At 43.4% G+C, this 27,917-nt stretch overlaps 1 long non-coding RNA gene and 1 other non-coding gene across 3 annotated transcripts in view; both read right to left on the reverse strand.

The window, feature by feature from the left end:
• The window catches only part of LOC129620829 (uncharacterized), a 44,338-nt gene extending 17,205 nt beyond the window's left edge, over nt 1–27,133 (reverse strand). Inside the window, exons 1-3 of one of the 2 annotated variants that reach the window (XR_008698735.1) lie at nt 26,785–27,133; nt 20,812–20,867; nt 16,393–16,982 (exon numbers count right to left, since the gene is read on the reverse strand). This is a non-coding gene — a long non-coding RNA (uncharacterized LOC129620829). Of the gene's footprint in view, nt 1–16,392; nt 16,983–20,811; nt 20,868–26,784 lie in introns of those variants that run through there. The other variant, XR_008698736.1, reaches the window with a different exon arrangement.
• LOC129622225 (U6 spliceosomal RNA) lies at nt 224–326 on the reverse strand. Its single transcript, XR_008699893.1, has one exon. It is a non-coding gene; the product is annotated as a U6 spliceosomal RNA (small nuclear RNA).
• Nucleotides 27,134–27,917: the final 784 nt, after the last annotated feature.

A 27,917-nucleotide genomic window follows, 5' to 3' on the forward strand; every position in this document is an offset into this window, starting at 1 on the left:
GGTTGCAGTTACCATGAGGTTTTTTGTATAGCAGTCTCTCTGTCTGTCTCTCTCTATATACACACATACATACACACACACATATATATGATTGTTTTTAAGTTGCTGAACTCCTAATTTCAAAAGCATTAAAAATACTCTGATTTGTACTCTTTTCCCCTCATGATAACTGCTTTTGATACCATATTTTAACATTTAATTATTTTGTGTATCCCCTAACTGAAAAAATATGGAGGACTTCACGAATGTGTCTGTCATCCTTACCCAGAGACCATGCTAATTTTCTCTGTATCCTTCCAATTTTAGCATCCGTGCTGCCGAAGCACAAAGACAGGAACATTTAAGGAGAAATTTCCAAGATTGGGCATGATAACCAGAGAGGCTTGCCCAGTTAAGTGAACATAGAGGAAGAAGGAAGATCTGCTTATGTGGGGACTGGCACAAAAGGAACACAAAGGACACATTTATTCGGTCTTCATTTCCCTTAGGTAGACCCATAAAATATCACAGTTCTGTGTGCAAGGCGGACTGAGCCAGGAGAGGACAAAGCAACGTCTGGTGACCAAATCTGGCAGGGTCAGAAACCGGCCAAGACACCACCCCGAGGGCCAGTGAGGCTGTTCCGGGCCCCTGGACTGAAAAGAGCCTCCCAGGGTGGAGGGGGCCACAAATCACCCGGCTGCATGTCTTCCTGTCTGCCCTCCTCCCAGCTCATTGATTGGGCTGAGTGCTCAGCCGTCTTTTCCTGCGAGAAAACTACGTAAGTGCTCCTCTCCGCTCTCCTGCTCTTTCCGACACACACGCACAGACCCACTCCTAGCAGGAGATGAGCTCCAAGAGGTGCAGCAGTCATCTAATCTATTGATTGCCCTTTTCCGGTGGCCTTTCCTGAGGAGCTGCACTTACTGGGATGGCAATGTGTGGAACTGACGTTTGAAGAAACAGAAGTTGAAAGGAGGTAGCAGCACAGACTGAGGGGCCTTGTTGTGAGAGCCAGGGTCTTGTGGGTGGCCTGCACAACTTCCGCGGGCCTCCCTGCCCAGGAGGGCCCATGGGTGACCTGCCCTTGGAGGGGGATTGAATGGTACCCAGTACGTACATGCTCACTGCCTCAGCTCGGGCACTGTGAGTGCCAAGACACAGGAGAGGGAAAGAGGTGGGACTGGGGGATTTTGCTCGCTCACAGCTCTCACCAGCATCCTCCAAAGTTGCCCCAAATAAATATTAGATCCATATAACTGTTTCTGGCTATATAAATGCAGTTTCAAAATAAGTCCCTGACACCTCTTCCAACCACAAAGCTGCCCCAAGCCCCTTCTGGGAAGAAATTCTAAACTGAGGGACACCTTGGCACAGAACAGTTCCCTAAGAGAAGTTCTACAAACTAGAGTGGACATCAGCCTATCTACCAATATCGGAGTCCTTCTGTAATCCAGGCCTGTGGAAGGCTGCACTTCTCAGCTTTTGTGTTCCTTGGGGAGGGCCCTGTGACTAGTTGTGACGGCCACTGCAATGGCACACGCCACTTCCAGGCTGAGACAGGGAGTGCTGTGTGTGCCTCTCCAGGCTTCTTCCTGCCCTCCTGAGGCAATCGCGAGATGAAGGTCAAAAGATAGAAGCAGCCTGGACAACTCAATCCCCGTGCAGAGGGCAACTATCCCAGAGAAATGCCTGGGCTCATAAAGGGCCTGGCATGAGAGAGAAATAAACTTTTGTTGTGTAAAGCCTTTGAGATTTATGGCTTGTCTGTCCTTACAGCATAATTTAGCCAATCCTTACTAATTAATATAAGAAGTACTATTCAATGGAATGCCTATTTCCCCCCCCCCTCATATATGCTATATTTTATTTGACTTTTTTTTCTTTAATTGGAGGATACTTGCTTTACAATGTGCTGGCTTCTGCTATACATCAACATGAATCAGCCTATTAATTCTCCTCGGATGCCATGTTTCCTTCCTTCAGCTGAGTACTATCCTCTGAACCAGACCTCTCTCTTCCAATCTTCTCCCAAGCCAGATACCCTCTTCCAGGCCTTTCTTCCACAGAGCCTGCTCAATTGTGGAGTTCATGCTTAACCACTCAAATCTTAGGGTGCTACAGACTCAAGAATCTTTCTCAGCCAGACTGGACAAAGCAGGAAATTCTGTTGAAAACTTATCCATTTGTTTCATGAACCAAAAAAATGTTAAGCCCCACGGGGAATTAGTTTGAGTATCCAGGGAAGAGAGACTATTTGCCTGTCTTCACTCAATAAGTATCTTTACCTGACTCAATTGTGAAGCAGATCAAGTATGTCTTCACTAGGTAAAGGTAAGACTACTTTCCCTTTTTCCTGACACCTATAAGTCAATCTTAGGACTTAAAATGTTGGTGTAAAAATAATTGCTTTTCTACGTCTATGAAGTTAACACTTAAGTGCCCGGAGGCTCTGCCAATGACCAAACATGAAAACCCAAGCATTTCCACAGAAGGATGCCCCCTTGACCAAATAAAATGTCTCCTTGCTCTAAAAGTCAGGCTTGCAGGCTTGTGAACTGCTCCCTCGATTTGTCTGGAACTTGCCATGACTGCTGGGAATGAACTAACTGGGTCTTCTTTCTCACTGATCACCTCTGAGCCAAACCTACAGGATAAACAAAGCAATGTCTCCTCAGATGGGCTGTAAGAAATCTTCCAAGGTCACCTTTGAAGTTAGTGAAGTAGGCATCACTCGGATGGTATGTGCACTTGCAATTTTAACTTATTTAGAAGCAAATAATGGAAAGTCTCAACACAGAGGTTTGAACAATTAGCATTCAATTGATGATTTCTCCTTGGTTTAATATTTTAGAGCTTCAAAGACCTCTTGAAGGTAAGAAGTATCCTTCAGAGAGCACTGGAATGTTACCCCTCATCCCCAGGACACAGAAGCTTTTTTAAAATCAGCTATAGAAAGGCTGGAAAGCAGCCAATTGTCAGGAAAGTCTCTGTGGGTTATGTGCAGGGCAGTCATGTTGATCTTACCTTTTGCAGAAGACACTGGTAGTTGCCTCAGTGCTACAACCTGCTGCGTATCTACCCAACATCCAATATTTCTCTCTCTTTCCTTCTCCAGCTCTTTCAGGGAGGAAATACATCTACTGATAAATCATACCTAGCTTAAGCCAGTCATGACAGTGCCATTTCCTGCTTTCTCAGATTGACAAATAAAGATGACCTCATTATGGCCAATGAGATATAAGGGTAAGTTTGCTAGGGAACTTCTGGGAAGATACTTGTATTTGTAATGAAATGAACAGGCATGGCTGGCACTAAATCCTGCCTTAAATGTAAAGATAATGCTTAGTGATAGAGCAGTCATTTTGCAATCATTAGACCAAGCAAGAGGGAGACGTTTCAAGAAAAAGCTTGAGATGCTAGCTAGCTCTCCCCTCAAAACCTCTGCATCTGGCTAAGATGGAGTAACAGGGATCAGGTTGACCCTTCTACCTGAAATGGACATAAAAGAGGACAAAATATATGAAGTGACAGATTTCAAGGCAATGAAAAACAGTGATATATAAGAAGCTGAGAGGAAAAACCATGAGCTCTATGATTGCTCCAGATTTCTGCCTTGACAAGGGTTTCCAGGTTGTGGAACAGGAAGGAGGGACCCAGGCAGAGCCTAGTGGCCTTCCTGAGTTGAAAAGATAGAGGAAGAATCTGAGGGGACAAGGGCAGCTAGGTTTGCACGATGGGGTACCGGAGTAGAGGGAGCTACCAAGACAGAAATCCAGCAATCTGCAGAGAGTTTTCCTTGAGTTTCAGCCAAATTGTTTCTTACACAGCATGTAAGAAAAATGTGTAAGGCCAGGGGAAAAAACCAAGTGAATTATGATATGTTGCCTGACCACATGGAATCAAATTAGAAATTAATAACAGAAAGATCTCTGAAAAATCCCTAAATATTTGGAAATTAAACACTTCTCGAAATAACTGTAATAAAGGAAATAAAAAGGAAAATTAGAAATTAGTTGGAACTAAAAAAAAAAAAAGTATATCAAGTTTGATGGGATGCCACTTGGCAGAAAGTTATAGCACTATTTTAGCAAAAAAGATTTTTAAGTACTTTCAAATTAGTGATCTAACCTTCTATCTTGAAAAAAAAAATAACAACTAGAAAAGAGCCAGTGAGACCCAAGATAAACAGAAGAAAGGAAATAATAAACTTCAGTGCAGAAATCAGTGACGTAGAAAACAGAAAAAAAAAAAAAAAAAGATTGAAGAAATCAAAAGCCAGTCCTCTGGGAAGATTAATATATGTAATTAACAATCCTTATTAGTTAAAAAAGAAAGACAAAAATTAGCAATGTCAGGAATAGTAAAAGTAAAATTGCCACAGATCTACAAATCTTAAAAGGGTAACAGTGGAGTATTATGAATAAGTTTATGTCAATAAGTATGATAGATGAAAGGGAAAAATCCTTTGAAAGACCTACAAAAAACACACATAAAAAGAAATAATCTGACTAGCTCTGTATCTGTTAAAGAAATTGAATTTATAGTTAAACTTGGTCCACATGACTTTGCTCATAAACTCTACCAAACACTTAAGGAATATTAATCCTAGAGAACTCTATTATAACTCTAACACAACTGACCCCACAGAAAATCTCCCCCCAAAATTGAAGATGAGGAAAATGTTTCCTAATTCCGTTTATATGGCCACATAACCCTGAGATTAAAACCAGATAAAGACATTACAAGAAAAGAAAACTACAGTGTAATATACCCCATGAATATGTATGCAAAAATTTTAAACAGACATTAGAAATGCAACATTGGTTTAACATTTGAAGACTGTCAATGTAATTCACCAAATAAACAAACTAAAAACCAAGCAACTTTATGTGATCATCTCAATAAATGAAGAAAACATTTTTTAAAAACTCAGCATCCATTCTTTATATAAATTATCTGCAAACTAGGAATAAAAGGAATTTTCCTTACCCTGATAAAAGACATTTACAAAAATGTACAGCTAACATCATACTTGATGGAAGACTGACTAGTGTCTTCCTAAGATCAGAAACAGGACAAAGATGACCTCTCTCAACAGTTCTATTCAACACTGCCATTGATGGCAGTGCAATCAGGCAAATAAACAATAAAAGCATTTGTTTTTATGAAAAAAAAAAAAACAAAAAAAAGAAAGAAAAAGCATTCAGCTTGGAAAGAAAGAAATAAAGCTATTTACATATATACACAGAAAACTGTGTAATCTATAAGAAAGCTACTAAAATAAAAAGGTGAGTTTGGCAAAGTTGCAAGATACATGCATAATCTATAAAAATCAATTTTAATTCTATATACTAACAATGGACAATCAAATATTGAAAGTGCAAAAAACAATACCAATTACTATAGCACAAAATATTTAAAATATTTAAAGATAAATCTAACAGAAGTGTTCAACATCTATATACTATACATATTATTAAAAGAAAATTCATAAGTTACAAATAAATGGACAGATCAATTGTGTTTATGGGTCTGAAAACTCAGTTATTACTACAATGCCATTCCTTCCCAAACTGTAGAGTTGAGGAATCTCAACCAACATCCTAGTAAGCTTTTTTTGTAGAAATTGACAAACTGATTCTAAAATTCATATTGTAGTACAAAAGACCAAAACTAGACAACCACCTTTGAAAAAATTTGTTGAAATTAAATTATCCACTTTCAAGATGTTACAAACCCACCATAATTGAGACAGGATGATAATGACACAGTTAGATAAATAGATGAATGAAACTGAATGGAGAGACCAAAAATAAGCCCATACCTATATCAATAACTTATTTTTCACAAAATTCCAAAAGCAGTTCAGTATAGAAAGATAACGCCAGATAACTAAATATCCATATGCAAGAAGAAAAAGTGGAGTCTCAGCTTTGTGTGTGTGTGCTCAGTCATGTCTGACTCTCCGCAACCCTTTGGGTTATAGCCCACCAGTTTTCACAGTCCATGAGATTCTTTAGGCAAGATTACTGGAGTGGGTTGCCACTTTCTCCTCCAGGGGATCTTCCTAACCCAGGGATCAAACCCACGTCTTTTGTGTCTCCAGCACTGCAGGCGAATTCTTTACCCCTGAACCCTACCTCATACTATACACACAATTAAGTCAAAATAGATTGTAGACTTAAATGTAAAACCTAAAACTACATTAAAAAAAAAAAAAAACTTCTAGAAGAAAGTATAGAAACTCGTGGTGACTTTGTGTTACACAAAGGTTTCTAGATACTACAGTAAAAGCATAATTCATAAAAGAAATAATTTATAAATTGAATCTTATGAAAATAAAAAACGTCTGGGGACTTCCCTCTTGGTTCAGTGGCTAAGACTGCATGCTTCCAATGCACGGGGGCCAAGGTTCATTCCCTAATCAGGGAACTGGATCCCAAATGCCACAAATAAGAGTTTGCATGCCGAACAAAGATCCTCTAAGATCCAGAGTGCTGCAACTAAGAACTGGCACAGCCAGAATGAATAAATAAATACTTTTAAAAATAAAAAACATCTGCTTTTTGAACAACACAAAGAGAATGAACAGGTAAGCCAAAAACTGGGAGAAAACATTTGCAAATAACATATCTTATAAAAGATTTGTTTCCAGAACACACAAAGAACTTTTAAAACCTGATAAAAAGCAAACAAAAGCCCAATGAAGAATGGGCAACATTTTGGACGATGCTTCACTAGGAAAACACAAGGAAACAAAAACAGAAAGGGAACAATGTTAGGGAAATACAAAGTGAAAACACAATGTGATACCACTGTAAACCCATTAGAATGGTGAAGTTTTTTTTTTTTTTAACTATCATACCAAGTGTTGGCTGAGGGATGAAGAATGGGAACTCTCATACTGTACTGGTGAGAAGTTAAAATGGTGGAACCATGTTAGAAACAGAAGACCCCCTAAAGAAGGAAATGGCACTCCACTTCAGTACTCTTGCCTAGAAAATTCCATGGATGGAGGAGCCTGGTAGGCTGCAGTCCATGGGATCACAAAGAGTCGGACATGACTGAGCAATTTCACTTTCACTTAAAAAAAAAAACCAGTTATTTACCATATGATCCTGCCACTCTGTTTCCAAGTATTTTATCAAAGAGAAAAAGAAATAAATGTCTACAGGGAGATTTTTATGCAAAGATTCATAGAAACCTTGTTTGTAATAGCAAATAACTGACAACATACCAAATACCCTTCAATAAGTGACTGGATAAACAATCTGTGATACAGCCATACAATGGAATACTACCAGAAATAAAAAGAATCAACTATTGACTTGATGCTACAACATGCTGCTGCTGCTGCTAAGTCGCTTCAGTCATATCCGACTCTGTGCGACCCCATAGATGGCAGCCCACCAGGCTCCCCCGTCCCTGGGATTCTCCAGGCAAGAACACTGGAGTGGGTTGCCATTTCCTTCTCTAATGCATGAAAGTGAAAAGTGAAAGTGAAGTTGCTCAGTCGTGTCTGACTCTTAGCAACCCCATGGACTGCAGCCTACCAGGCTCCTCCACATGAATGGACCTTAAAATAATTATGCTGAGTGAAAGAAGTCAGAGGAAAGGAGTCCATACTGTTGATTCTATTTACATAAAATTCAAGAAAATACAAACTAATCTATAGTAACAGAAAGCAGATTAATGGTTGCGTGAGGAGTGTGGGGACACGGAACAACAGGCTGGCTCAAAATCGGGAAAGGAGTACCGCAAGGCTGTATATTGTCACCCTGCTTACTTAACTTATATGCAGAGTACATTATGAGAAATGCTGGGCTGGAAGAAGCACAAGCTGAAATCAAGATTGCTGGGAGAAATATCAATAACCTCAGATATGCAGATGACATCACCTTCATGGCAGAAAGCAAAGAAGAATTAAAGAGCCTCTTGATAAAGACGAAAGAAGAGAGTGAAAGGCTGGCTTAAAACTCAACATTCAGAAAACTAAGATCATCACATCTGGTCCCATCACTTCATAGCAAATAGATGAAGAAACAGTGGAAAGAGTGAGAGACTTTATTTTGGGGGGCTCCGAAATCACTGCAGATGGTGACTGCAGCCATGAAATTAAAAGATGCTTACTCCTTGGAAGAAAAGCGATGACAAACCTAGATAGCATATTAAAAAGCAGAGACATGACTTTGCCAGCAAAGGTCCATCTATTCAAAGCTATGGTTTTTCCAGTGATCATGTACAGATGTGAGAGGTGAGTGCGGCAGAATTGATGCTTTTGAACTGTGGTGTTGGAGAAGACTTTTGACAGTCCCCTGGATAGCAAGGAGATCAAACCAGTCCATCCTAAAGGAAATCAACCCTGATAATTCATTGGAAGGACTGATGCTGAAGCTGAAGCTCCAATATTTTGGCCATCTGATAAGAAGAGTTGACTCACTGGAAAAGACCCTGATGCTGCGGGAGGAGAAGGGGACAACAGAGGATGAGATGGTTGGATGGCATCACCAACTTGATGGACATGAGTTTGAGCATGCTCTGGGATTTGGTGATGGACAGGGAAGCCTGGAGTGCTGCAGTCCATGGAGTCGTAAAAAGCTGGACATGACTGAATAGAACAGAACAGAAGAATGTGGAGACAGACAGGAAGAAGGGATAAAACAAAGGAAGGGGTAAACTTTTGAGGGTGACAGACATGTTCACTATTGTGAGAACTGTGGTTTCATGGATATATACAAATGTAAAAATTTATCATATTGTATATTTAAATTATGCTGAGTCTCCTCCATGTCAATTATACCTCTAGAAAACTGGCTGGAAAAAGATGCTATCCCTGATGTTGTTAAGCCATTTAACCAATGGCTGTTTATTTCTAAATCATTGACTATGAAAAAAATCTAAATAATCAAAAATAAGTAATTTCCCCATATTTGCAGCTGGAAGAAAAATTTAATACTATATCTACCCAACACCTTGGCTTACATAATAAAAATCACAGCATATTAAAGCTTGAAGAGACCTTGGGGATTAGCCATTAAACTCTTTCCAACAATCCTCCCCCCATTTTTTTTTTTTTTGCCAGATGAGGGAAATAGAAACCCAGAAAAGTGGAGGCTGCCCAGATCTGTCAGGAGATCCATGACAAGAACCACAGTGTTCTCATTCCCAAAGCAGAGCTCTTTCCAGGATGCCATACCACAGTCTGCCATTTTAATTTTTTACATTCTAAATTTTATTTCCTTAAAACAACAAAGAGAAAAAAAAAATAACACAGAGTGGAATTTCATGCTTACAAGTGGAATTACCTACGGAACGGTTGTATGTTTTATAAATGAGGCAACAGAGCCTTGTGGTACAGGAAAGAAAGGTGATATTTTCTCCTAGAGTCTCAGAGCAAACACGAAACTTGCTGGTCCCTTGAAGCAAGTAAAGGAAAATGACATCACTCGCCCCAGCAGTAATTCTCAAGTGTAAACTCACTTCCAGGAGCCAGGATCTGCTTCCCTTCACTGCCCCTCTGAGTTCGCACGGCTGGAATACCATCAGACATTTCAGTCCCGAGGTTTCCAAGGGTATTCACATGTTAAAAGTGAAGTGCAACAACTCAGTCATGCTGTGTGGGTTGACGTTTTTTAAATGGTATGGGTTGTTTTTTTTTTTTTTTTGTAACTTCAAATTTGTTTTAGATTAGGCTTACTCATGAAGAGCAGAAAGTTTCATTCCTTAAATGCTCCCCTCTTTGAGCAAAGGCCAAAGAGGGGCTTCCCTAGTGGCTCAGAGGTTAAAGCGTCTGCCTGCAAGGCAGGAGACCCAGGTTCAATCCCTGGGTCCGGAAGATCCCCTGGAGAAGGAAATGGCGACCCACTCCAGTATTCTTGCTTGGAGAATCCCATGGACGGAGAGCCTGGTAGGTTACAGTCCACGGGGTTGCAAAGAGTCGGACACGACTGAGCAATTTCACTTAACTTGAGCAAAGGCCAAACAATGAAAATTCTAACTGAAGTATGAGGGGAGCATGAATGTTTCTCTAAACCATGGGAGACTGAGAAACCTTCCTGGCTCCACATGCTGGGAGGGAGGCTGCTTTCTACTCACGCTTCTTCCTTTACCAGAAGGGTGACCAAATCTGGGCTCACGGGAGATGCTGGAAAGTCACAGTGACTCGCAGAAAAGTTACTAGAATGATTAAGCTTTGAAAGATATAAATGAGCTCTGAGGAAAGATGAAAGGAATGGCAATCACTGAGCCTCAGCAACAAGTTCAGAGGATACTGAATCTCTGCTGCTGCTGCTAAGTCACTTCAGTCGTGGCCGACTCTGTGCAACCCCATAGACGGCAGCCCACCAGGCTCCCCAGTCCCTGGGATTCTCCAGGCAAGAACACTGGAGCAGGTTGCCATTTATTTCCCAGCCTTCCTGTCCAACTCCTGCTGGAACTGCTCATGACATTAGTTACACCGTATGGTAGACTCTGATATTTGCCCACTTGATATCCATTCCAGTTTCTTCCTTAAAAACAGAATTAAACGGTTTTGTTAAGGCATGGCAGGCAACGTGCCCAGCACAATTCCTCTCTACATCCCCTTGCAGCAAGGGTGCCCATGTGACCCTCCTCTGATCAATGTGAGACGAGCTGGGAGTTTCGAGGAATGCCTTCTCCCCTATCTTCCAACACCCACTCCTCTACATCTTCTTTTCTGACACATGGATAGGAAACCTGGAGGTGCAACAGATAGCTGGAGATGTAGGGGACAAGCCGAAGGAAGACATCCCGGGGGCCAACTGCCTTCCTGAAATTCTGCTAGGATTATCTCTGGCATTTCAGTCTCAACATGCCCCAAAGGGGATTCAGGATCTTTCCATTTCACACTTCGAAATTTCCTATTTTGCTAAATGGCATCACCACTCCTGCAGTTAAGACTGATCAAAAACCAGGACATCGTGTTGACCCACTCCTCTCATGTCCAAGTCCCCCTAATTCTACCAATCAAAATTTCCCTTTTTTTGTGGGTTCTTAGTTCCACAACCAGAGATCAAACCCAGCCCCCCAGCAGTGGAAGCCCTGAGTCCTAACCCTGGACTCCCAGGGATTCTTCTAACCAAACGTTTTCTAACAGGGTTCTTGCTTCCAATTTATTTCTCATTGTGGTAAAGCACACATCAATATAAAATTTAGTGTTTTAACCAAAGTGTAAGTTTGGTGGCATTTAGCACAAAGTTGTGCAAGCATCATCATTACTTTGTTCTACATTTTTAGGGGTTTCCAAGTGTTTTCATATGTTTCATGATGAAAACATGTTTTCATCACCCTCACCCCTAAAGAAACCCCAGGCTCATTAAGCAACAGTTCTTATTCTCCCCTACCCTTGGCTCCTGGCAACCACTAATCTACTGCCTATGAATTTGTCTATTCCGGATATTTCATATAAATGAAATCATACAGTATGTGGCTTTTTGCATCTGGCTTCTCTCACTCAGCGTGATGTTTTCAAGGCCCATATGTGTTGCAGCACACATCAGTATGTGTTCCCTTTCATGGCCAAATAAATTCAAGTGTGTGCATATGCCGCATTTTGTTTAACCATTCATTCGTTGAGGGACGTTTGGATTGTTTCTACGTTTGACTATCGTGAATAGTATTGCTATGAACACTTTGTACAAGTGCGCGTTATAACATCTGTTTTCAATTTGGGGGAGGATATGTATTGCTGAGTGGATTTGCTGGGTCATATGGTAATCTATGTTTAGCTTACTGGGGTACTGCCAAAATTTTTCTAAAGTTGCTGCACAATTTTACATTCCCACCAGAAATTGGAGGGTTCCAATTACTCCACATCTTCGTCACACACGTTCTTTTCTATTTTGTTTTAAGTATAGCCATCCTAAGGATTGTGAAGTGGCGTCTCCCTTCAGCTTCGATTTATAGTTCCCTAGTGATGAATGGCACTCAGCATCTTGTCATGTCTTGTGGCCATTTGTGTATCTTCTTTGGGGAAATGTCTATTCAAGTTATTTCCCATTTTCTCTTGGCCTGTTTGGTTTCTTGCTGTTGAGCTGTGAGAGTCCTTTATATATTCTAGATAGCAGGCCCTTATCAGATCTATGTTGCTGTTCAGTCACTAAGTCCTGTCTGACTCTTTTGTTTGCCCATGGACTGTAGTCCACCAGACTCCTCCATCCATGGATTCTCCAGGCAAGAATATAGGACTGCATTGCCATTTCCTCCACCAAGGGATCTTATCCACCCAGGGATGGAACCCCAGTCTCCTGCATTGCAGGCAGATTCTTTACCACTAAGATGACTGTTGAGTATTTTCTCCATTCTGTGGGTTGTCTTTTTACTCTCTTAGTAGCCTCCTTTGATCTACAAAAGTTGTTAATTTTGATGAAGACTAATTTATTTATGCTTTTCTTTTGTTGCTTGTGCTTTTCTTGTCTTTTATCCACTTTTAAATCCTTTACCTCATGCATGGCTCAGCTGGTAAAGAATCCACCTGTAATGCGGGAGACCTGGGTTCAATCCCTGGGTTGGAAAGATCCCCTGGAGAAGGGAAAGGCTACCCACTCCAGTATTCTGGTCTGGAGAATTCCATGGACTACAGTCCATGGGGTCGCAAACAGTCAGACACGACTGACACAACTTTCACTTTCAGAGAAGAATAATATTTTAAATACTAAAATCTGATTGTCACTTTCCTGCTTAAACCTTCAATAGTTTCCCACTGTGATCAGGATAAAGTCCAAAATCCTCTCCATGGGCTACAGGGTTCTGCATAATTAGGTCCCTGTCTTTCTCTTTAACCTCACTTTTCCACATTTTCCCTCACTTTCTTTGCTGTCGTTTCTCAAGTATGCCAGGCCCTCTTTAGTCCTAACGCTAATGCTCCTGCCTGGGGAGGGTGTCCGCACCCATTCTATACGGCTAATTTTGCTAATTCCAGTTCATCTTTCAGGTTCCGTGTCACCTCCTCAGGAAAGCCTTCCTTAAACCCCTGGCTCCAAGCGTGTTCCCACTTGTGAGAGATGGAGTTTTGGAAGCTGGATATTAAACAGCCATGATTAAAAATTGAATTATGTAAACACAATTAGATAAATTATATTAAAAATCAATGCAATAAACACTTGGAACTCTTGATATCCTAATTTCACATTACATTTACTATTACCCTCTTGAGGCATTCTCTACATAGAAATAGAATGTAATGGTCTGCTATTGTGCATCCCGTCCCACCTTTTCCCTGGTGACAGGGATAGGCTTGAAATCCATCACGGTGGGAGTATTTGGCCAAAGGCTACAAACCGTGTGTGGTTTTTTGGAGAGCAAGTGTTAACATTTACCAGCATACCACCACCAGTCAGATTTCCCATTACATGCTGACATGGCACTCTGAACTTGTCTGTGGTTTTTCTTTCCATGCTCGCACTCTTTTAGTTTTTTATTCATAAAAAATATTGCATTTCACCCCTGTGTTTCTCACAAGAGTGAACTCTATGAGGGAAGAACCAGGGTCCATAGTGTTCCCCTTTGATCTCCGTACCCCTAGCACTTAGCATACTTCTTGACACATGGTAAATAACTTTGTCAACAGATTGCCAACAAGGCCCAAGAAGCAAACTTCAATATTTTAAACATAGATGAATTGATGGCAGGGATTCACCTAGAAAAGTATGAAATGTTCAATTTCACTGACTGGCCTGTCTTGAGGATTTAAATACTGATGAACAGTCAATTACATTCAAAAGGCTAAAGCATTTCTTTGATGCCTTTTTCATTAAAAGAGAGCCTGTGATGGCCAAGGGCAATTTTCACCTGGCTCTCTGCACAGGCATACAACCCCTTTGTATTGGTTTTTATAACGTGGTTTCCAACTTCATACGTCCAACTCTGCCTGTTTCCATGTAGTGTTCTCTTATTTTTTCACTGTTTTCTTATAAGAACATCAGTCGTATTGGATTAAGGACCCACCTTACTCCAGTAATGACCTACTCTTAACTAATCGCATCTGCAGAGACCCTATTTCCCCATAAGATCACATACAGAAGAACTGGGAGTCAGGACCTTACCATATTTTTTTTGGAGACAGTTCAAAATAACACCTGCAAATGGCCCATTTCATATAGCACTTTCTCAGTGTGTTGCAACCAATTGAACCCAGTAGATTGCAATTCGAATATGCAGCTTCACACGATCAGCCTAGGCAGCTCTTTACTTCCTCTAGCTCCAGAATTTGCCTTCACTGTCAGAGGAAGGAGTTCCCAGAACCTCAAAATAACCCCAAGTCCAAATACAGTCATTATGTTTTGTTTGAGGGTTTAAATAAACCCACCCACGGGCCATCATTGCCAGGGATCAGAAGCTGGCATCAGGGCACAAAGCATACTTTCCAGCCCTTGGCTGGGATACCTGAGAAGAGGGAGCCAATATTTACACCAACTCTACATAAGCCTTGAAACATCAAAAGTGATCACCATCCTTAGGATGCAACCCGTGAACCAGGTGGCTGACATAGAGGGTGGCCCATCTGGGCTTCCCTGGTGGGAAGAATTGGTAAAGAATTCACCTGAAATGCTGGAGACCCAGGTTCGATCCCTGGGTCGGGGAAGATCCCCTGGAGAAGGAAATGGCAATCCACTCCTGTATTCTTGCCTGGGAAATGCCATTGACCTGGTAGGCTACTGTCTGTGTCTATGGGGTAACATGAGTCAGACACAGCTTAGTGACTAACCCACCACCATCCTTTCCGCGTCATTTCTCAAATTATATTTCTACATTCCTCTGGGGATATATACTTTCAGTAGCCTTGGTATTGGAGAAGGCAATGGCAACTCACTCCAGTACTCTTGCCTGGAAAATCCCATGGATGGAGAAGCCTGGTAGGCTGCAGTCCATGGGGTTGCTAGGAGTCAGACACGACCGAGTGACGTCACTTTCACTTTTCACTTTCCTGAATTGGAGAAGGACATGGCAACCCACTCCAGTGTTCTTGCCTGGAGAATCCCAGGGACGGGGGAGCCTGGTGGGCTGCCGTCTATGGTGTCATGCAGAGTCGGACACGACTAAAGCAACTTAGCAGCAGCAGCAGCCTTGGTATAGGTTTAGTGATGGTAGAGCTAGAAATATCCAGAAAAGCTCTGTTCCAAGCCTCTATTTTACAAAACCCAGAAGCCTAGAGGAATGGAGAGGTAGCCTCGGGTCATCAGGCTGGAGAGTGACAGACCTCTCAGCAGTGGCTCTCAAACTGGGCTGCATACTGGAATCACTTGGAAACTCTAATCCATACTGATATCTAGGTTCCCAGAGATCTAATGTGATGGGTCAGAAGTGCAGCCCAGGATTGGGGCTTATTTTAAGTTTTCCCTGGGTGATTTTAATGCACAGCCAAGATTGAGAATCACCAATGAACCTACCAGTCAATATCTTCTTTTAAGTGCTTCATTCCTGATCTTTTCAAAGAACCAACTTTAAGTTCTGATTTTCTCTATTCGTTGCCCATTTCCTGTTTATTTCATTGATTTCTCAACTTATTTCCTTTCTTCTGCTTATTTTGGGTTTAACGTGCCCTTCTTTTTTCAGTTTCTTAAGGTAGAAATGTAGAGCACTGATTTTAGACCTTTCTTTTTCCTCAGAAAATTTAATACTACAGATTCCCCTTAATGTACTGCTACAACGTGTGTGTCCCACACGTGTTGATGTATGGGCTTTCATTTTCATTCTGTTCAAAATATTTCCAGGTTCTCTTGTGATTTCTTCTTTGACATCTTATTTAGAAATATGCTGCCTGATTTTCAAGTATTTAGGTTTTGCGGTCACATATCCTTCTGTTACTGATTTTAAGTTTAATTCTACTGAGCGGAGAATATGCTTTGTGTCATCTTGATCCTTTTAAATTCAGTGAGACTTGTTTTAATGCCCAGAATATGTACTACTTGAATATTCTATGTTCATTTGAAAAGAATGTGTATTCTACTGTTGGGTGGAATGTGCCATAAATGTCAACGAGGTCAAATCAGCTGAGAGTATTACAAACCTGTCTATATGCTGATTCATTTTCTACTTCATCTGTTCATTATTGAGAAAGAAGTATTAAACTCTTCAACAATAATTTTAACTTTGTCTACTCCTTGAAGTTCCAAAAGTTTTTGTTTCCTGTGTTTGGAAGCTATGTTATTGTGGGCCTACACACTTGGAATTGTTATGTTTTCTTGACAAATTGTTCCCTTTATCACTCTGAAATATCTTTTTGTCTGTGATAATATTCTTTGTTCGAAGGACATTATTTTATTTGAATATGATCCAATACAGCCACTCCAGCTTTCTCATGGTTAGTAATTGTATGGCCTACCTTTGTTATTTACTTTTAACCTATTTGTGTTTATGTTGTAAGTAGGTTTCTTATAGACAGCCTATAGATGGGTTGTTTTATAAGTTTAAAGATTCTTTTGATGGCATGACACAACACAATGACCCTCAGACAGCTGAAAGGCAGAACTCTGTTACTTTTAGGTCCAAAGGAGAACAGGCCAGGGCCACACAGGGCTCTACACTCAGGGTAATAGCAAACTGGAGCTACAGAAGACAGTTTTCAGAGAAGGCAATGGCACCCCACTCCAGTACTCCTGCCTGGAAAATCCCACGGACGGAGGAGCCTGGTGGGCTGCAGTCCATGGGGTCGCACAGAGTCGGACACGACTGAGCGACTTCACTTTCACTTTTCACTTTCATGCATTGGAGAAGGAAATGGCAACCCACTCCAGTGTTCTTGCCTGGAGAATCCCAGGGACGGAGAAGCCTGGTAGGCTGCCGTCTATGGGGTCGCACAGAGTCGAACATGACTGACGTGACTTAGCAGCTTAGCAGCAGCTAGTTTCTTCAGGGTCTAGGAGATGGGGATCTCAAACACAGACTGCAGGAAGCCCCCAAACAATGCTGAAGGGAAGCTGCAGGGTTACAGCTGTGCAGCAGCCCAGAGACAAATCAGTGCAGGTCATGGAGAAGGATAACTGAGGGATTGTTAAAAAGAGGGGGAGAAAGGGAGGAGATCTTGTTATTTCCTTGATATGACTGTCCTGCAAAGAGCATGATTTAGCATGTTATTTAGAATTATGAAGGCAAATATGAAGAAATACAATGAGAAGATTTGAAAATGGTGGTTCTGGGTAGTGGGAATTGAAGATCAGGAGGACCTTGGGGAGGTGATTGTCATTTCTGTTTTAATCCTGTTTTTCTATTTGATTTTTAGGATTGTATCCACGTATGACTTCAATACAGAAAAAATGAAAGGATAAGAGGCCTAAATCAAAATTCACAAATACCAAGCCCCTTACTGGCACAAACTCTTCCCTGGTACCCTAAGGGGTGTGAGTGTGACTGCTGTGTGAGTGAGGTCAGAGCATGGGGCTTGCACTCCAAGCCAGCTCAGGTCCAGAGTTCGGTCTTCCCCCTGGCGGATCTGAACCTAATAGGGTTAGGGTTGCTAGACCGCCTGCAAACCGGCTTACCATGTGAGTCTCTGAGAGACCGTGGCAGAAGGCCAGTTCAGCAGTTTTCAGTTAGAAATAACAGCTGTCCAGGACACTTGGGGGCCTTCCTGGTGGTTCAGGTGGTAAACCATCTGCCTGCGATGCAGCAGACCTGGGTTCGATCCCTGGGTTGGGAAGATCCCCTGGAGAAAGCCATGGCAACTCTAGTACTCTTGCCTGGAAAATTCCATGGACGGAGGAGCCTGGTAGGCTACAGTCCATGGGGTCGCCAAGGACATGACTGAGCAACCTCACTTTCATTTTCACTTTTCAGGATGTTTGGGAATTCTTGTAGCAAATCTGCTTCAAGAATTAATCTTTAATAGGAAAACATACTCCGGAAGTCTAATAATATTCACAAGATTGCTTGATAAAGAGGAACTCAAAGTGAAGGATGTTACAGAGCTCTCAGAAATATATCAGTCAGACCACGACAGCCTGGTAAGTCACTCTGCTCCTTTAATAGCCACTGAAGTTCAGCAAACTTTTCTATAAAGGGTCACGTATTCAGTGTTTTCAGCTTTGCAGACCATCTCTGCTGCAACCAGTCAACTCGAGGGTTACAGAGCAGCCACAGACGATATGTAAATAGCGTGCGGTGGCCATGGCACAACAGAACTTTACCTGAATCCATGCAGATGCCAGCTGGCCTGCCTGCCAGAGCTCTGTCCCCTGAGAGGATGAGAGACTCACAGATTCTTATTCTCTGACTTCTCCTTTCTCTAACTGTCTTCATTCCAATAATCTCAGAGTGTCTTTAAACTCTGGAGAAGGAAATGGCAACCTAATCCAGTATCCCTGCCTGAGAAATCCCAAGGGACAGAGGAGTCAGGCTGGCTACCGTCCATGCGGTCACAAAAGAGTCGGACACAACTTCGCAACTAAAGAGAAACGGTGACCTAATTTTAGTTCTAAATGACAGCATCTGGGTTAGATTAAGGAATCATCATAAGGTCAATAAGCGGATCAGCCTCCAAATCAGCCTGCCTCAAAATTATTTGGGGGATTTTTTCCACTGAGGCGATGGGACAGAGGAAAGTGGGTTCTCCTGTCTTTCAGAAGGGAAGTTCCTTGCTTCCTCCTGCCCTCTCCACATCCCTCCCCCCTCCTTCTTCCTTTCTTCTCCCTTCCCTCCCTCCTTTTAAGCCTCTGTAGTTTTCATCACCATTGTTGCTAGACTTTTTTTCTTTATCTACATGGCATAAACATCTTTCTGAGATACGTCATTATAAGCAACCTGTGATATGGCGTGCATGCCCAGTCACTGAGTAGTGTCTGACTCTTTGTGACCCCACGGACTGTAGCCCACCAAGCCCCTCTGTCTGTAGAATAATTCTGGCAAGAATACTGGAGTGGGATGCCATTTCCTACTCCAGGGGATCTTCCTGACCCAGGGATCAAACTCCTGTCCCTTGCATCCTGCACTGGCAGGTGGGTTACTAACCACTGCACCATCTGAGAAGCCCCCTGTGATATGGCATAAAGATCTTTTTGAGATATATCATTAAAAGTGCCCTCTGAGATGTGTTTGCAGTGTTTGTGCTCATTGGGAGAAAAGGTTGCCAATATCAGGTGTGAACTAGGGTTGAGCTGGGTTGTACAGCTGCTGAGCTGCTTTTGCAGTGATCAGGGCTCCATCTGTAAGGAGGCACCCAGCACACACTAAGGGGTGTCAGGCCAACCCTTGCTAAGTTGCTTCTAGACCCTGCTTTGGCCTCCTGTGAGGGCATGATGCTATTCCTATATGATAAAGGAAAGTATTTCCCTCACCTCCTCAGAGTCACAGAGCCCAACACCCAAGGCCAGGCACATTTTCAGAGAAAAGGCAGAGGGCTGGATAATTCCGGCAAAGTAATTGCTTACTTGTCCTAATCCCCAGGTTTGATTCCACAAATCTGCTTGTCTAGGATTTTTATCCTGGGATTACCCATTGATATGATTCTGAACCACTTATACTCCCTTTTAGAAATTCATGTCTTATTGATCCAGAGATCTGGCTTCTCAGCGGATCACCAGGTCCAAAGAGAGTTATAAATTTGAAGGGGATTTTGGCCGTTCATGTACTCATTAACAGGCCGGGTGCTCTGGAAAAAATAAAAAGTTCATCCTTTAGGAAAGAGTTTACACCCACTGTGTGTGCCAGGCATTGTTCTAAGTGGTGGAAATGTTGCTGTTAACAAGAATCTGTGCCTTTCTGTAGTGGGAGTGTGGTTCTGGGCAGTGCAGAGTGAGGGAACATACAAAATAAACACATCTGAGTCAGGTGGTGATGAGAGCTATTCAGAGAAATAAAGCTCAACAAAAGGACAGACATCTAGAGTTGGGAGGGGTTGGCAGGCTAGTTCGATGGGTGCTCAGGGAAGCCTTGCTTGGATATGGTGATGTCAGAGCAGATACTTCACTGCAGTGACAAAGGAACCATGTGGATACAAGGGGATGAGGGCTCCTGGCAGAGGAAACAGCAACTGCAAAGTCCCCAAGGGCTGACCAGTCTCAGCTGTACTCACGGGATTTCAGTTCATGAAGGTAACCACGTGATGATGTGGAAACAGTGATGCCATTGACAGAAGATTTCATTGCCTGAAGTTGCTGGAGGGATGGGGCATGCCACACCATGCAGGGCCACTCAGGGAAGAATGAGGCAGGGGCAGAGGGGAGTGAGGGGAGAGCCTCACCGCCAGAGCCTTGGATGGGGCTTCCACAGAAAAGGCAGGACCCGGCAGAAGAAACAGAGGAGGAGCGGCTAGTTTGAATAGTGTAGCTGGGCTTTGGCTATAGAGGTGGTCCCTACCTGTTTGGTCACTGGCCCTGGGGTGATTTAGGGCCGTGGAAATACTGGCTCGGTGTGTGAGGATTAGACTAGGAAGTGGTTCAGTGTGGGCTCTGGATCACAGCAAAGTGTAAACAACTTTGAGCTTTAGTTTGGTGCTGTGATAAATGGATGCCAAACAGACGGAGAATCTAAGAAGGGCTTCCCTGGTGGTCCAGTGGTTAAGAATCCACCTGCTGATGCAAGGGACACAGATTCGATCCCTGGTCCAGGAAGACCCACAATCCGTGGGGCAACTAAGCCTGTGGGCCACAGCTGCTGAAGCCCGCGTGGCCTAGCGCCCGTGCTCCACAACACGAGAAGCCCCACAACGAGCAGCCCCCACTCACCACAACTAGAGAAAGCCCGTCCATAGAGACAAAGACCCAGAGCAGCCAGAAATAAAATAAGTATAAAAGGTTTCAAAAAGAATCTACGGAAACTCAGAACACAATCACGTAGGGTCATGATAGCATAATCAGATCATGTTTAAATTCCTACCGTGGGAAAGCTGGATGCACCTCTGGAGAGTCAGGAATCCTTCCGGTCACCAGGACCTGTGTGACAGTAACAAAGATGAGCACTGACTGCCTGTACTCAGTTCTGAAGATTCCTACCGCTTCCGGTCTGATTTTAGACTCTATCTCTATGCGCATTCGTACAGCTGGTTACAAGTTTTATCTGACCATTCTTGGCATCATTTAGCATGTTTTGTTTTTCCTATTTTTTCCCCTGTTCCAAGTCCTATTTTGTTTCTCTTCCAAGACAAGTAACAGCAGAACTTGTAGCCAGGGACTTTCTAGAACAAGACCGATGATGACAAAGATGCCGGCAAGAGGCTGTTCTTTTTCATTTGTCATTAAGCTTTCATTTAATGGAAGAATGTATCATGAGATTCACACTCATATTAGGACAATTTAAAGGTTCATTTTGTGAACTTAAAGATGCTTCTTAAAAAATTAAAGATGTCTCTCACAGCCTGGCTGTCTGACCAGTTCTGGCTTTTGTTCATTTTGTTCATTTGTTTTCACCGCAATTAAAAACCACAGCAATTATTCAAATGCAAAGAACTGAAAGGACCTTGTCATTGTCTAAACCTTGGAAATGAACATTTTGCTTCCCATATGCTGCATTCTGGTTTACTCAATCTGCTGAAAGCAAAAAGGCCAAATAAACAATGTCTATATAGAGCTGCCTGAGTTCATATGACAAAGAAACATCAGTTGTAGGTTCAGTCACAGAAAGCTCCGAATTTCATTCACTTGGCAAATATTGATGGGACACTTACTGTGTGCCGGGTACATAAAGAGGATGTAGTGTTGAATGAAACAAATGTGGTCTCTGGCTTCATGAAACTCAGGTCTAGCGGGCGAAACATTTAAAAACGAAAAACGAACTTCGTCACATTCTGTGATATGTGCCAGAAAGGAAAAGAGGGGAATGTAACTTAGACTTGGAGATGGTGTCTAAGGAGGACTCTTTGAAGAAATATTATTTGATCTGGGGCTTAAAACATGTGAATAGGAATTTGTAGTTATCTATTACTCCCTGATGAAGTGAAGTGAAGTCGCTCAGTCGTGTCCGACTCTTTGCGACCCCATGGACTGTAGCATACTACACTCCTCCGTCCATGGGATACTCTCTGATAACCCATCCCAAACTGTATGACATAGAATACCATGTTATTATATTCAAAAGTTCTATAGGTCAGGATTTCAAACAAGACATGGTGATCATGACTTCTTTCTGCCCCACCATGTTTAGGGTCTGAGCCAGGGGAATGTGAGTGTCTGGGAGTAGCTCGAACACCTGGCGGGCGGGAATCATCTGCAGGCCACCTCACATACGTGGCTGGGGCTGAACAGTGGCTCCAAAGAAGTGGGCCAAGTCCTAGTCCCCCTTACCTGTGCACTTTGACCTTATTTGGGAAAAGGGTCTTTGTAGACACGATCACAGTTAAAGCTCTTGAGATGCTCTCATCCTGGGCTTAGGGTGAGCCCTGAAGCCAATAACTGGTGTCCTTTTATGAGAAAGGAGAAAACTGAGAGGAGAAGCACAGAGGGAAGGAGTATGAAGGTGGAGGCAGAGGTTGGGGTGATGTGTCGACAAGTCAGGGAACGTCAGCGATTGCCAGATACCGTTAGAAACTAGGACGGAGGAATGGAACAGACGCTCTCTTAAAGACGCAGCAGGCAGCAACACCTGTTAACACCATGACACCCGCTGACATCTTGATTTCCGACTTCCGGCAGGATTCAGAACTGGAAGGAAATGGATTTCTGTTGTCTTAACCCTCCATGTGGGTGGTAATTCATCATGGCGGCCACAGGAAACCAGTATAGGTGCCTGGGAGGGATGCCCCGAAGGATGCAGCAGTGCACGTGGCCTCTTCGCAGGGCTTTGGCTGCTCATAGGGTGGTGACTACTTTCTGTGATGGAGCTTCCTGAGAGCAAGTGTCCCAGGCCTACGAGATCAAGGCAGAAGCTGCAAGGTTTCCTCTTTCCCAGCCTCGAAAGTCCTGTTGAAATCACTTCCGGGACTTCGGGTAGCACAATGGTTAAGGCTCTGAGCTACCAACGCAGAGAGTGTGAGCTTGATCCCTGGCCAGGAAACCAGGACCCGCTTTGGTTGTAGGGTTAATGGCTCAGGCATGTCCAACTCTATGTGACCCCCTGGACTGTAGCCTGACAGGCTCCTCTGTCCATAGTATTTTCCAGACAAGAATACTGGAGTGGGTAGCCATTTCTTTCTCCAGGGGATCTCCCTGACCCAGGAATCAAACCCACATCTCTTGGGTCTCCTGCACTGCAAGAAGATTCTTTACTACCTGAGCCACTTTGGCTGTGGGTGTGCTGCCCACCCCTCATCACTTCTGTCACTAGGCACAAGCCCAGCTAGATTCAAAGAGAGGGGATATGGACCCATCTCTCAATTAGAGGCGTGTCAGAGAATTTGTGACTACTTTCTAAAACCACCTGAAGGTGTAAGAAGCTGTGTGCCCCAGAGTAGTTGGGATCCGTACTGTCCATCCTGGCAGCTGCTAGTCACGTGTGATTGTCTAAATATAAATTAATCTGATTTAATCTAAATATAAATTAATCTAATCTTAGTTTCTCAGCCATACCAGCCACATTTCAAATACTCAGTGGTTCCATGCAGCTAGTGTCTACCATGTTGGACAACACAGATTAAGAACATCTCTATCATTGGAGGAGTCCTATTGGGCAGCCCTGCCTTAGACTGAAGGGACAGCATGGAGCAAGGCTCTGAGTTGGAAAATAAATGAGCTTATAAACCAAACAGATAAAAAGCTGGCTGTAAGGGTAGGGTCTGCCGCCGTGTGCCCACTGGACACGCAGCTCATAGCAGGTCCTCACGAGGTATTTGTGTTACAAACAACACAGGCATAAGGCTGCAGTATTCCACGTGTCCTGCCAGAGAACAGTGGTATCAGATGAGACTGGACAAGCTGACAGGGTCAGATCACACAGGGCCTTTCTGACCCCTCTAAAGGGGGTTATATTTCATTCGAAGTGAAACAGAACTTGCCTGTAACTTATTTTGCATTGTGAATACTTATGAGAGGTCTAAAAAGAAGCAGATTTGTGGTTAGTTGATGCATTTGTTAGTAAAATGTTCTGCTACAAGAGACAGAAGTCCAAACTATCACAAAGGCTTCAGGAAATTAGAAGTCTGTTTCTTAGTTTATGTAAATGCCGGCTGCCGTTGTCAGCAGAGCTGCTCCAGGTCTTTGCTCACAGCCCTCCAACCCCCACCTTTGGCAGGGGTTCACCTCAATCTTTAAGTTGAAGTGTCCATAGATAAGAAAGGAAGCTACAGACGAAAAACCAGATGGAACCAGCTGGGACCAAGATGGCAATGAATCTGACCGCCAACAGACCTGAGTCTTATTAAACCTTGATTTTACTACATTAGCATATTAATTGACACACCTACCAGTGACCAGGTGGCTCAGTGGTGAAGAACCTCCTGCAGGAGATGCAAGAGATGCAGGTTTGATCCCTGGGTTGGGAAGATCCCCTGGAGGAGGAAATGGCAACCCACTCCAGTATTCTTGCCTGGGGAATCCCACAGACAGAGGAGCCTGGGGGAATATAGCAGCACCAGTGGCCATGATGGAACATTAAGGATCAAAAGAGGATAAAAAAAAAGGGTGGGGTGCAACCGACTCCCTAAGAGAAAGCCTTTCCTGGTAGATTAGTTCATATGCTTCCCCATTATTAGCCTCACTCCTTCTCCCTTTACTCTTTAAAATGAAATCTCTCTCACCAGGTGGGTGAGAAGTTGATCTGTGAACTTAGTTCATTTTCTCCATTCTTTGATCACTGAATAAAGCTTGTGCTGCATCCATCTCAGCTTCGATTATTATTTGGCTGCTCAAACCCCGAAAGGAAAAAGAACTCTCCCCTCCCAAGGCAGACAGCTTCAGCCAGGCTAGGGCCCGAGCAAGGTCCATAGGACTTAATTCAGCAACACTATGGTGACTCTGGAGAAGGCAATGGCACCCCACTCCACTACTCTTGCCTGGAAAATCCCATGGACGGAGGAGCCTGGTGGGCTGCGGTCCATGGGGTCGCTAAGAGTCGGACACGACTGAGCGACTTCACTTTCACTTTTCACTTTTATGCATTGGAAAAGGAAATGGCAACCCACTCCAGTGTTCTTGCCTGGAGAATCCCAGGGACGGGGGAGCCTGGTGGGCTGCCATCTATGGGGTCGCACAGAGTCGGACACGACTGAAGTGACTTAGCAGCAGCAGCAGCAGCATGGCAACTCTACAGTCATCAGGAACCCAGGCTATCGGTTGAGGCTTCCACCTCATTGTCTAGGATGTCTGTTTTGGACCAGCTATTAATCTGCTTGCCAGCCAGAATACAACAGAAAAGGGAAGATGGAGAGCTGTTGCCCTCATATCCAGGGCAAGCTCACTGCCTAATCTGTAACTTTGTTATATTTGCAAAAACCCTTTTCCCAAATGAGGTCATTCACAGATATGGGGCTGAGGGCTTGGACACCTGCTTGATGTACATCCCATTGGCCAATACTTTGTCATATGACCACACCTATTTTGTGAGGAAGGCTGGGAAATACATGACCACACTCACTTTGCAAAGGAGGCTAGGAAATATAATCTTTCTTCCAGGGAGCATGTGCTCAGCTAAAGGAGAGTTCTGTTACTATGGAAGAAGCAGAGATAAGATGTGAACAGGCAGCAACTATCAGTCCCTGGCATCATTGTGGAACAGGAGGGAAGTGGGAAGGACACAACGTTTAAAAGAAAGACAAAGGCTGGTTAGAACTGACTAGGTCCAAGATGGTGGAAGATCTGACTTCCAGTAGACCTTAAGCCTCACTGTACACTCATTCAATGCATTAGCATGCTAAATGACACACCCACAGAGTCATGACAGTTCTGAGGCTGTGAGCATTAAAAGCCCAAAATTGGGCAGTGGCTCAGCTCCTGGAAATTTCCTCCTCATTAGACTTTGAAATTACCCAGCCCATAATAACTAACCACCCTATATTTAAGGGCCTGTGCCTTCTGAACTCACCCAGACTATGTGCATAGACTGCGTCTCTCTCAAGGCCCTTCGTGCCTATTGAGATGGACTGCATTCTATCTATAGAATGTGTATCTCTCTAAATAAATCCACTTCTTATCACTTTGCTTCTCACCGAATTCTTTCTATGATGAGACATAAAGAACTTGAACTTCATTAAGTCCCGAGACCAGATGTGTCATCTCAATTCAGACAGTGGGTTCCAGTTCCACTCCGGGTTGTACAGTGTCAGTTGTATGCACATATGCATTTCCCCCTAGACTATGAGCTCCTTGGGGAGAGGGAACCCGTTTACCCTCAATCCCCAGCATTTAGCATGTAACAACCCATCAGTGGTTACCATGTAACCAGCCTTTGTCTTTCTGTTAAATGTTGTGTCCTGCCTGCTTCCCTCCTGTTCCACAATGATGCCAGGGACCGATAGTTGCTGCCCGTTCACATCTTATCTCTGCTTCTTCCATAGTAACAGAACTCTCCTTTAGCTGAGCACATGCTCCCCGGAAGAAAAATTATATTTCCTAGCCTCCCTTGCAAAGTGAGTGTGGTCATGTATTTCCCAGCCCTCCTCACAAGGTAGGTGTGGTCATATGACAAAGTACAGTAACAACCCTGCCTGCTTGATTTTAAAGTTGTTTCCTAATTCCAGCATCTTTTTCAGAAAGACTTATTTCCTTGAAGCAGCACCGTCTTTTCCTCTCTACTTGTTGGAAGTATGACAGGACGTTTCTCTAGTCTTCACCTTGAGAATCTGATGATGCTTCAGGAAATAAACAAAAGAATAGACATCCTCCCCTATAAGCACCTCCATCCCTCCCTCCTCCCCACCATTGGCTTTGGAATTTTCAAGTCTCAAATTAGCCCACTCTGAGCCTCCAACAATTTGTCACTTACGTTTGCAATGTTCCCACCGCTACTGGCTCCAGCTGTGGACTTGTGCTTCTGGTAGATTGAGATTCTCTGTATTTTCTCATCCCTCCAACTTTCAGGGTGATGGTTGCCTTGTGACCTCAGTTTTCTGAGGGATCTAGGAAGAAGTGTTGATTTTCAGGTCAACTTTTCTCTTTTTGAGATGAGGATTTGAGAAGTGGATGGATTGGTAAGGGGAAATGAAGAGAGAGTGACATCGAGGAGAGGCAAGAAGCACAGGCAACGAAGAGGCTTGAAAGCCAGGAGCCCCACCATCCTGTAACCATCGCACTTCTTCTATTTGGCCAGGGATTCATCCAACTGACCACCCAATATCTGCAGCTGCTTCAGTCTCCAAAGTGTTTTTCAACTCTGACTGTTCATTAGAATCAGCTGAGGAGCTTGTGTAACTCCCTACACCTAAGTTCTCCCTAATTAGAAGCACATTAGGTGGCTCTCACTTGCTTCTAGGAGGTTAGGGGAGTTAGGTTTGATCCCTGGGTTGGGAAGATCCCCTGGAGAAGGGAATTGCAGCCCACTCCAGTATTCTTGTCTGGAGAATTCATGGACAAGTAGTCCACGGTGTCGCAAAGAGTAGGACACAACTGAGTGACTAACACTTTCACTTTAGGTAGCTCTAACATGCAATTGGTGCTGAGAACCAGTGATCTAGATTCTTGTTACTCGAAGAGTGGTCCACAGATCAGCAGTACTGGTATCGCCTGTTAGCTTGTTAGAAAGGCAGCATCTTGGGAGCTACCCTAGACTGGTGTGCATGGGTGCTCAGTGGCTCAGTCATGTCCAACTCTTTGCAACCCCATGGACTGCAGCCCACCAGGCTCCTCTGTCCATGGGATTCCCCAGGGAAGAATACTGGAGTGAGTTGCCATGCTCTCCTCCAAGGGATCTTCCCAACCCAGGGACTGAACCCACGTCTCCTGCATCTCCTGCGCTGGCAGGTGGAATTGTTACCATGGAGCCAGCTGGGTAGCCCCATCCTAAAGCTACTGAATCAGAATTTGCATTTTAACAAGATCCTGGTGGGATTTGCATGCATATCAAAGTTTGAAAAGAAATGATGAGATAATCCTTCTATACCTCCACTTCCAGTTGTCCTC

Source organism: Bubalus kerabau, chromosome 10 (genome assembly GCF_029407905.1).
Source record: "Bubalus kerabau isolate K-KA32 ecotype Philippines breed swamp buffalo chromosome 10, PCC_UOA_SB_1v2, whole genome shotgun sequence".
In the NCBI taxonomy this organism is placed as follows: Eukaryota; Metazoa; Chordata; class Mammalia; order Artiodactyla; family Bovidae; genus Bubalus; species Bubalus kerabau.